General features: G+C 39.7%; 1 pseudogene; it reads right to left on the minus strand.

Annotated features, from left to right (window-relative positions):
* Positions 1-7,230: 7,230 nt before the first annotated feature.
* LOC137036255 (kelch repeat and BTB domain-containing protein 7-like) lies at positions 7,231-8,696 on the minus strand (annotated as a pseudogene).
* Positions 8,697-9,391: the final 695 nt, after the last annotated feature.

The following is a 9,391-nucleotide window of genomic DNA, read 5'->3' on the forward strand; positions in this document are numbered from 1 at the left end:
AGCTATTGCATGTATTGGGAAGGCTCTGGAGAAAAATCACAAGGGAGAAGTTAATTGGATCTCTGCCCTCACCTGTAATGTAGACGCACTACCAGAGGAGTGTAACATCTCAGAAACTATTCAGCCTCTTGTACCAGAAGACATCAGGATCGCTCAAAATGCAGATGTAGCCATTAGTAGAGTCCTGACCCTGAAAAAAACGTGTGGGTACCTGAAACATAGAGACAAAGTGGCAGAGGATGGAGCTGTTAGACGGCTTCTCAGGGAGTGGCCTCGTCTGCAGATCGATGAAGATGGCATCCTCAGAAGGGAGACAGCAACAAGAAATCAGTTGGTTGTTCCTGAATCCTTAAAGCCGCTTGTCCATAAGCACTTACATGAGGAAATGGGGCACTTAGGTGCAGAAAGGATGGTTGCTCTTGCCAGGGAATGCTTTTTCTGGCCTAAAATGAGACAAGAGATGGAACACTATGTTACTCAGGTGTGTCACTGCATGAAAAGGAAAAAACCTAATAGGATAACTCGCACTCCAATCCAAAGTATTGAGACCTCTGCACCACTTGAAATGGTCTCTATTGACTACTTACACTTGGACAAGTGTCAGGGAGGGGAAGAGTACATACTAGTGGTTGTGGATCACTTTACAAAATATGCACAAGCATATGCAACGAAAAATAAGTCCGGGAAAACGGCGGCCCGGAAGCTCTTTGATGATTTTATTATGCGCTTTGGCTTCCTGTCCAAGATCCACCACGATCAAGGGAAGGAGTTTGAAAATGCCCTCTTCCACAAGCTCGAAGACTACTGTGGTATCCACCATTCACGCACCTCCCCATATCACCCACAAGCCAATCCTGCAGAGCGTTTTAACAGAACGCTGTTGGGTATGTTGCGTACCCTGGGGGAATCTCAGAAGCCAAGATGGAAAGAACACTTGAATAAAGTGGTACATGCATACAACTCAACTGTTCATGAAGCTACAGGATTTTCTCCATTCTTCCTTCTCTTTGGTCGTCAGGCAACTCTACCTGTGGATCTGATGTTCCCTAAGAAAGGAAATAAACGGAGTATTCATGTGGTCAAAGAACGAAAAGGCGATGAGAGCCCTGTGTATGTGGTAGAACCCTTCCAAGGAGCAGGAAGAAGGCGTGTGTTACATCGTAACTTATTACTACCATGTCCTTACCTGGTTGAAGAACCCACCGTTCATGAACCTAATCTGAAGAAAAAAAGCAATGAAAGTAAAGTAGAACGGACAGCGAGAATAAATAATAAACACAGTCGTGGTACTTACCTGTCAGATCCAGATAGTTCCAGCGAAGAAGAGTACCCCCTGTGGACAAAGGCTAAACAGGCTAATCTACCCCTCAATGTCGGAGCAGAGGAGTTCCGCCCAAGAATGGAAACACCTGAACATGTGACCAAGGAGACGGTGGTACCAGAAGAACCCCTTGAAGAGGAGAACATTGAGAAGGGACAGAACATTGAAAGAGAAATGGAAGCGCCGATCATTGAATCTGAAGATGAGCAGAGTGAGGCTGGGACAATAAACAACAGGCCCAAGAGAGTTAGAAAGCCCCGACGTGTCTATACCTATGACCAGTTAGGTGAGCCAACGTTTCACCAGGTGAAGATCTGTCCTGTCGGAGTGAAGTGGTCTACAGGAACCAGCTGTGACCCCTCTGCTGGCTCATCATTTATGTATCCTTTCTATCATTGCTAATGGTTAAAAGAAAAGTAACACAGAGTTACAAATTCATAAGTTTTAGTTCATAATTCATAACAAATTTAGTTTAACATTTCACAAATTATAGTGCATGGCAGAAGTTACAAAATAAGTTATCTGTGCAATTATTGAAAATAATAAGTACAGAAATGGGCTATTATTTGAGTATATTGAAATAAAACTGTTGTGTAATAATGGTTACGTATGCACTTACCATATAAAAGGGGTTAAACTCATAGCTAAAAAATATGTAGACATACAAGAAACGGGTGTAAATGGTATTTTCCTTGTCCCTGTGTGAAGATTTGGGGGGCCCACCAACACTTCTATGGATTATGCACCCTTTAATACCAATGGACTATGGACTCTTAGTCGTGTGTTGATGCTATGTGATGTTGATGCTAAAGAGAAAAAGTGTGGAGAAATAATAGAGCCCAATGACCAATGTATAGTGTGGGAAAAGTAAAACTTATTTGTTAACTCACCCTTCATCAAAAATTTGATTGTTAACATTGTTAAATCTAATTAAGTAGGAAATGTTTGACAACATTTTTTTTTAGTGGGGGAGGGTGTTGCACGCTAGGAATGTGTTATAATATATATATATATATTTATTTTTTTTTAATTGGATGTGAATTTTAATTTTGAAAGGGGGACTATGTCAAAATTACATTCTAGTTCTATTGTGTTAAATTATGCTGACTGGTTTTGCTGCCGATGCGTCAGAGGTGAGCAGAGGAGTGACGTCATCCACCTGAGTCCTCGAGAAAAAAAAAAGAGAGAGAGAGCGAACGTGCACTGTTGTGTGTGTAGGCTATGTATAAAGAAATCCTTGCGTGTAAATACGAACTCCAACATTGAACTGAGAAGAATAAAGTTGCAAAAAAGAGAAGACGGAGTCTTGTCTTTTCAGGGGTGCAACAATTACACATTGGCCAACAATATTCATTTTTCTCTCCAACTAGCTTACATAACCAGACAGTAAAATGTGATTTTGTAACATGTAACTTTTTTAAACAAACGTTATAGCCTACTTTATTATTTTACTGTAAAGTTGTGCAATGTTGTAGGATTTGTGGTATTTTGTGTTATTTATTTGCCTCAATTCGTAATAATTTAAGTTTATACATTTATATAAAATAGCAAAATTTTATGTTAAATTAAGTACTTTAATACTTAATTTAACTTTAATAAAGATCTACATTTCTAAATTTCATTCATAGTGATAGACATGAAAAATGTGCCTGGGTTTAGTAGACGATTACTGCCATCTACTGGAAAGCAAACACTCAATTAAATTACAATTAAAATAACATGAAATTTTAACTACAGCCACTAGATGGCTAGAGAATTAATCAATGGTTCACATTATAAAATCATTATTATAACTAAAATAATAACTATATCAAATTTTGCATTTTTTGTACTATCATTTGTACTACCATGGATACTTGAAGATATTTTTGCAAAATACAATTATTTAGAAGGCTGTAGAGAACAGTGCACTATTGCATACTTATATACTGAGGTTTTAATTACATTATTTTAATATTACTGCAGGGCTGAAAATGAGACTGCAGGGCTGAAAATGAGTCCCAATCCGGCCCTGGAGAGAGAGAGACTGTGCAGTACACACAACAATACATTACAATAAATTTATACAAACACACAGTAATACGTCCATGAAGTAACAATACATAGGCTACACAAGACAATAATATGTCCCTGACGTAACAATACAAAGTAACTGGCAATTCACTTTTACTTCTTGCTTATTGCACTGTTGTAATCATCACACTTGCAATCGTTGATGTCTACTGCCGTGTTGACTATATTGGGAACAATAGCATTCTTGCGATATTACATTATAGTGTTTATTTATATTTGAATATATGTGCATCACTGATTTTAGTAGTGGTCACGGAAATAAAGGCGGGTGCAAGTTGCAAGTCAAACTTCTATTCATTGAGCTTCACACACAAAAAGTCAAAACACGTAGCAGCTAGCAGGAGAGCGGTGACAAATGGACTTCGATGAGCCATGAGGAACAGATGGGTGCAGACCGTGGAGAGTGCCCGAAGAGAAGGGAGAACACCAGGTGAAGAATCCAACGAGAAACTGAGAAAGGAACAAAACGCCACGATGAACTCGACTCCAACTGAAGAACACACGAGGAACACAGGAAACAGCACAGGGGAAACTCCCAACAACGATCTGACAAACATGAGACGGGCAGGGCAATAAATAGTCTGGTAGATTGTAAACAGCTGCCGCCGATTAAGGATAATCAGCGGCGACGCCCACCTGAAACAATCAACGTGACGAAACTCACACACAAACACCAGAATGAGACAGTGGATCACCAACCGTGACAGTAGTAGCTATTTAATGTTTTTATAACCAAGTTATTATAAAGGACTACCTAAAATATACATTTAAGCATCTCACTTATATCTTGTTGGTTTGAAGCAAATCAAAAGAAGATGTCAGATTGGCCACTTCATTCTCAGTCAGTTTACTGTATTGGTGTCTCACCGTGAAGACGAACACAAACAGGTAAGATGAAAAATTTGATTAAAATGACAGAAAAACACTACATAACTTATGAGGCCTATGCTATTTCTACCTGATATAACCATTAAAATTCATTTTGTTGGTATAGCCTATAAATTAATTAATAGTTCAGTGATGTCAATTTTTTTACTTGAATTAAACCAGTTAATTTAGATATTACCTTTTTAGATTAACACTTATTATGCCACGTTTTTCCTATTTACACTTAGTAATTTCAATGACTAATTTTCACATGATCAAAATCACAAAAACGAGTTTTCAGAAGAAAAAGAAACATGGTCTGGCCGCTTGGTTTATTATGGTAGATGATAAAGCTTATATTCAATGAATCTGTAAGACTTACAAGTTACAGAGACTGTGATTAACAGAGCCATGAAGAGTATGACTGTGCCACACATGAGAAGAAAGCAAGACTCCACTACTCCACAAGCGACCTGCTTGCATTATGAAGTGTTCCCAGATTATTTATTTTTCTAAAAACCTTTGTTTGTGTACATCTTAAGAAGGAAAGTCGTATACATCTCAGATGGCATGAGGGTAAAAGATGAGTAAACGGTGAGCACCTTTCTGGGTGTACTGTATTTTCTTACAGAATAGACATGGGATTCCCTCTTAAGATTCATCAGTGAAGAAAGAAAAAGAAGAAGAGGAACAAGAGGAGGTAGCCAAGCAAGAGAAACGAATAAAAAGTGTTGTAACTTTAAAATCTGTTTTGAAATAAGTTGCACCACTAAGCACCACTTTAATTCATGGCCCACAATGTCTTACTTAACCTGTAACTACATGAAAAAAGAGTGTAACAAGCACCACTTTAATTTATGGCCCATAATGTCATACTTATCCTGTAGCTATACATGAAATAAGAGTGTAGCAAGCATATTTAATTTATGGCCTGCAATGTCATTCTTAATGTCATACTCGTAACCGAGCAACTGTCCAGTGAGTCATATAACAGTTATTATAGTGGTTTGGAAAATGTCTGTATAGCAGTGCCCTCACAAGGGAAACAGAACTATTTATTTAGCATTTCTTAAAAGCATGAACAAACTCAAGTTTTTATCATAAATGTATAGGTTTATTTAACAGGAAAGAGGAATTTGCATGGAAATGTGCTATACTGAAGCATAATTCAAGTTTGGCATGCAATGCAACAGAGAGGCCATAAGTGTGTCTTTGCTACAATTCAGCAGTGTTTTGGGGATAAGTTACATTTAATAATTTGTTGCAATAATAATGCGTTACTCCCTAAAAAAAAAGTAACTAATTGAGTTACTTAGGTTGCTTTTTATGGAAAGTAATGCATTACACTTCTATATTACTTTTTTTCTCACTGGGGCTGGGTTTGCTTTTTTGTTTTTAAATAACATAAAACATTCTATTTTGGTAAATGTAAAGGCACTTTCACTCTAAGGGCCCTATTTTAATGATCTAAGTGCATAGCCTTAAGAGCACAGCGCAGGTGCGCTTAGGGTGTGTCCAAATCCACTTTTGCTAGCCCTCGTATTATCTTTGGGGTCTATTTGACCCCACGCAATGTTTAATTCATCATAATTCTCACGAAAACATAGATTAGAATTTTTTTAACATAGAATTTTGAGACATCCTGCTCAGAATGAGATTCTTAGTGTTTTGTCTTCTGTTGTCTCTCAAGGATGTACATTATCTTTCAAAAATGGCAATTTATTATGGTCCCGCCTTCCACTGGAATGATAGGGTAAAGCCATGGCCAAAAGTTTTGGTGGTTCTCTGCAGTGGGTTGTAGTCTCAGAAACCCTCATTAGATGAACTGCTTGATAAAAGTTGTTAAAATGTTTTATTTAAAGAGCTATTTGAGTAGTCAATGAAGAAACATAAAGTACCTGATACATAAACCTTTGAAAATAAAATCATATTCTGGAGGTTTTTAATTGCTGGGGTCAAACTGACCCCACTGGCAAACCGGCATCGCTGGATTTTGAGGATAATAGGAGGGCTAGTTTAACGACAGGAAAAATGGTTGGCACGCCTAGCGCATTGTCTAAAAGTGTTGTCCCTACTTTCTTAATGAGTAATGGGTGTGTTTTGGGTGTAACATGCAATAAACCAATCAGAGTCTCATCTCCCATTCCCATTAAAAGACAGTTGCGCTCACTCCATGGCGGATTCGCAATTAACAAGGCAGAATTTGCAAGCAGAAAAACTGAACACTTCTATGGTGAGGAAATGGATCTGCTCATGCCCATGGAGTGTATTTTCTATTTACATGAGAATTACACTCATAATGTCTATTGACTTCCACAGTCACATTCACCTACATTCTTACCAGGCCCAGAAACAAAAACAAAAAAAAACATAATAGAACAGTTTTATAGTTAATGCAAATGATGATTTGCACAGGATATCTGATAAACTGTACTGAAACGACTGCTGAACAAAGACTATTATAAATTCTGATTCTGGTGCGTTTTATATCCTTCAGATTCCCATCAGCTCACTCTGGATTTCACACATTGAATAAATACCTTTGTCTGCCTGAGAACAGAGTGATTACTTACACTTACACAGTCCAGCCATATCCTGATCATCCAGACAGATTTGATGAAATTAATCATCAGGTGTTGTGCAGAGAGTGTGTGGACGCTGTTACTGGCAGGTTGAGTGGAGGAGTGGGTGTTTATGGTGTGTATATATCAGTGTCATATAAGAGCATCAGCAGTAAAGTAGGGGATAAATGTGTTTGTTTGGACATAATGATCAGGTACTGGTACTGTTAATTTTCTGCAAGGGCTTTTTCTGTTAAGTTTACAACATTTCCTTTAATCATAAAACATAACAAAATGCAATGTGTAATTCAAAATAAAGGTAAATCACCAGTGAAAACTAACCAAGGAAAATACTCAATACTCATAAAAGAGTAGGCAAAAAGTACCCAAATGTCCTACTACTTCTGGTCATATTCTTAAGGTCTGCATACAATGGATGATAATCTGCTCCTGAAAAACACAGGCTTTGTGGAGTTTACTGCATTTCAGAGAGCCCCGCTGGAGCCAGTGGTTTGTCTTCGGCTTGTAGCTGAGCATCCTCCTCTTGTTTACCACATAAAGCCGCTCGTTTACCGTCACAAACTGCATCTTTCCCAAAGAATGAGGCAAAGGGGCCAAAAAAACCCCTACTGGTTTCTTTGAATTTTATAGCATTCTACTTCCTTGAGTCTGGCATCCGATACCGGATCTCTGCCACCCAAAATGTACAGGTGCCTGTTGAGGTAGCTGACGTATGAGTGCATTCTTCTGAGAAGTCTTTCCGCAAGCTCCTGCCAACAATTCAACAAGGGATTGTAGACTCAGAAGTGCTTGGACAGCTGTGACGCAAGATACAGGCTGTTCTCTGGTGTGGTGCAGACCAAAACATCTCCATAGGAGAGTGTCTGAAGTTCTGATTGGCGAGGTTAATGACCGGGGACGCCATAGAAAAGATGTCCTCTGTGTAAGGATCATAGCACATGAAAGGCTCATTTGGCTGTCCAAAGAAAAGCACCATTTCTTTTGCACTCTTGCCAATTCTTTGTTTGGCAGCATGCGCGCCCTTTGACACTGTGGCGCTCTGCTCATCGGCAGCCCTGTCTAGAACATTCAAAAGATATTTCTGTATAAAGGGCTTTGATTTAAGGCCATCTAGATAAACCCTGTCTTTCTCAGAAAACAAAGACCTCCGCACACATCTGAGGACCTGCAGTGCATCTTCTGCATCCACATGCAGATTACTCTCAATCCACTGTATTGCAAACGAGCACACTTTCAGTTCGCAGTCCACGTCCAGAGAATCCAGTGTGAGGATCTCTTTAATCTGCTTCAGGTCCAGCTCACAAAGGTCTTTCACATTGGCACTGAGTTGGACAAAGTTCTTCGCAATAAACGCTTGAGCTTTGCTCTTCAACTCCAGATTGTCAAAGGTGTCAGCAAACTTCAAAATCCCTGCACAGTTAGAAAGGTCCAGCCTTCTTGTCATGAAGTTAGCACAAGCTTGCCGAATATGCTCCAGCTGCAGCATGTTTGCAGCTGCATAAAGCATCTGCACGTTACCCTCAGTGATTGTCACTTTGCCAGTGTAACAATAGTCAATAATGACAGCCATTGAATCGGCGTCTGACAATTCTTTGAGTGCTTTCATACAGCCCTCCTGTAAACATGCTCTTAAAATAAGGGCTCGCTGCTATATTTCGGTTGCACTGTAAAACTTTTCCAGCGCCAGAGGAGGAAACGCTTCGTTCCTCTGACTCCGGGTCAGGCTCCACTTCGATAGTCACGTCGACTAACAGCTGCGAGTCGTAGAATAATTTCAGCTCTTTTATCAAACTTAAAGCGTGATTGGTGTCCTCGAGCTCCTCTGGACCACTGAAACAGTTCACCGAAGCCATGTTGAGCCCGTTTTCTCCGTCCGAACGCAACTAAATCCCGTAAGTGAGTGGCAGCGGCATCAAATCTCCCTAAGCTCTGCTGTAAGGACTCAAAGTGTCATGAAAACAACGAGCTGTGAGCTGCAATCACCGCTTCTTTGTTGCCTGACAATGTAGCCATGTTTCATGAATGGTCCTTTTTTACAATACGAAATGATTTTCAGGACAAACGGTGATGTCTGTCCCGTTTAATTTCATTTAGTTCGGTTTTTGATCTTGAAACATCGACGTTGCATGTCTCACTCAAGCATGCTGGCGCTGAGCTGCAACACAAAGCGGTGATTGGTCACATCGGCTGTGTTTCAAAGTATATTGAGCTGCCTACATAGCCTACAGTGTTGCCCAAGGCTATGAAACCCAACAATGCCTTCTAGGCAGCTCACTAGGATTTGAGACGAAGCCATTCTCAGCGGTCTGTATTAAGTTCGTTTGGCCTGCTAAAGCTTTGTTCAGAATTATACTGTAACGAAGCGGGACTCAAGCAGAGATCCATGTGCAAGCTTTTATTCAAAGTGAGCATAGTCGTACAGGCTGGGTCAATCAGGGGCAAACAGGAACAGCAAGGAACAGGCAGAGTCGTAGTCAGAGTACAGGCAGAAGATCGAGGACAGGCAGATATCATTCACAGGACGGTAGACAAGGCAAGGGTCAGGACA

Source organism: Chanodichthys erythropterus, chromosome 14 (assembly GCF_024489055.1).
Source record: "Chanodichthys erythropterus isolate Z2021 chromosome 14, ASM2448905v1, whole genome shotgun sequence".
In the NCBI taxonomy this organism is placed as follows: Eukaryota; Metazoa; Chordata; class Actinopteri; order Cypriniformes; family Xenocyprididae; genus Chanodichthys; species Chanodichthys erythropterus.